The sequence below is a fragment of the Apteryx mantelli genome, unplaced genomic scaffold (genome assembly GCF_036417845.1).
Source record: "Apteryx mantelli isolate bAptMan1 unplaced genomic scaffold, bAptMan1.hap1 HAP1_SCAFFOLD_124, whole genome shotgun sequence".
NCBI lineage: Eukaryota > Metazoa > Chordata > Aves > Apterygiformes > Apterygidae > Apteryx > Apteryx mantelli.
In genome coordinates, this window is record NW_027118480.1 from 220,139 (window position 1) to 222,500 (window position 2,362).

Sequence of the window (2,362 nt, forward strand, 5' to 3'; positions counted from 1 at the left end):
GTCTCGGTTTCGGTCCCCGCCGCGCGCGCGGGGGGACCGGGCAGCCTTCGGCAGCCCCTGAGGGCCCCCCCTCCGCTCCGCCTCCCTCCTCACGCCGACGCCGGCTGCTGAGCGAGGGACGGCCGAGAGCCAGAGAGAGGGGCTCGCCCCGCTGACCGTACGAGCACAGAGTGGGGGGGGAAAAAGGGAAAAGGAAAACCCGAACGAGAAGGGCGGGGAGCCCTCGCTCCCGACCTGGGACAACCCTTTGCTCGCTTCGAGTCCGGCCCAGGCGCCCAGGCTCGGCCCGGCCCGGCGGGGAGCAGCGCGCCGGCCGCGCCGCCTGCCTCGGGGACGCTGGGGGAGGGGGCGGCTCCCCGCGGACCCCCAGCGTCGGAGCCCGGCCGCCACCGGCAGCGGCACCGGCCGCTGCCCGCGCGCCCGCGGCCCACCGGCCCCGCGCTCCCCAGCTCCTCGCTCGCCTCGCCGGCCTCCGGCTCCGCCGTGGCCCCGAGGCGGCGCCCACGCCCGCGCGCGCGCACACACAGCCTCCCGGACGACACCACGCGCTCTCCCGTCCCTTCCGCGGACAGACGCCCGGCGGCGGGCGGGCGGGCAAGGCGGGACGGACGGGGACGGCGCCCGCTCTCCCCGTCTCCACGCGGAGAACGGGGGGGGCCGCCCCCGCCGCCCGCCTGCCGCCCGCCCGCCGCCCGGCGAAGCCGGGTTGGGCAGAGCGAGGCAGGCGCGCCGGATGGCGGAGTGCCGGCGGGTAGGGCGCCGCCGCCAGCGGCCACGGCGGCAGACCGAGAGCCCCGGCCAGGGAGGAGAGCGGATCGCGCCGAGGCGCGGCGTCCGCACCACCCGCGGTGGGTGGGGGCTCACCGTCCCGGCGAGAGCACGCGCTCGCGCCGGGGTCACGCGTTCGAGGCAGGCCGGCGCCAGCCGACCGCGCGGCGTCCCTCCGCCGAGACCAGACCGCGGAGAGAGGGGGCAGGGTACCCCTCTCCGTCCCGGCTGCCCGCAGGGCGAGCGCGGGGCGCGCCGGCTGGCATGGGGGGGCACGGCGCCCGCGCGCGCCGGCCCCCCGGCCCTCCGGCAGCACACCCGGCTGCCCCCCGGGTCGCATCGGGCCGCCCGAGTCTTTAAACCCCCGCCCGGCTCTCCCGCCGAGAACCCTCGGGCCCGGAGCCCGGGGCCCATGGCCATCCCTACCCGGGGCGGCTACCGGCGGCCGCGGTGGCCGGAGGCCCTCCGCTCCTCCCGCCACCCCGCCCCCCCCCCCCGCCCGGCCCGCTCGCAGCACGGTCCCCGCGGCACGGCGCGGGGCGGCTGGAGCGGTGGGGGGGGGGGAGAGAAAGGGAAAGCGGAAAGGGCGGGAGGGCACGGCCGGTGCGGCGCTCACGGCGCGGCGCCCGGGAGGAGCGAGCTGGCACACGGGACCACACGGGTGGGTCACCGAGGGGGGGCAGGAGGAGCGCGGACGCTAGGTACCTGGCCCTGGGGTGAGGGAAACGACCTGAAATCCCCGCGGGGGTGCCTCCCCCGCCGCCGCCCGCCGCCGGGCCGCCGCCGCCTCGCGGCGACGGCGGCAGCCTCGGCGGCAGCAGCGAGACGGGACGCGGAGGGGAAACCCGGCACCCGCCAGCCGGCTCCGGCGCCCCTCGGCGGAGCGTCCGCCCGCGGGGTGCGCCCGACACCCGCCGCCACGACCTCGTCCTCCTCCCGGGGCCCGGGGTTTCCCTCAGTAACCCGGCGCCCGGCGGCAGCTGCGCCCGGGAGGAGAGCCGTGGTTTGGGCCGCCCGCTCGGGCACGACCCGTCGCCTCGCGTGGCCTGGCGCGACGGCCCCCGCTCGGGGTCCGCCGCCGCCCGGCGCCCGCCCCGCGCGCCATCCCGGAACGCCTGTCCTCGCCGTCTCTGCAAGACGGGCTGCTCCGCCGCAGCCCGCCGCGGGTCCGCCCCCCACCGCTTAGGGGTGGCGACCCGTCGGCACCCGTCCCGACCCGGGGTGCCATCTCGCTCGCGTCTCCGCCCGCCGCTTCCTCCCGCGGGCGCCGGGGGAGCAAGCCCCGCCGACCCTCCCGCGCACTGCCGCCCACTCCCCGCCGGACCCTCCCCCGGGCCCGACCCTCCCCTGCCCCGGCGGCGGCGGATCGCCGTCGGGTGACAGGGGGGGGCCGGCTCCCGGCGATGGGCACCGGCGGCGGGCGCCAGCGGAGGCGAGAGGGGCAGACGGGGGCGGTCCCCCACCGGCCTCGGGGAATCGGCGGCGGGCCTTCGGCGAGCGAGCCCCGGGAGGGCCGTACAGCCGCCGGCGGGCCGAGCCCCGTGCTCGGCCCTGTGGCGCAGAGTGCAGGACAGGCGAACTCGGGTACACGCGC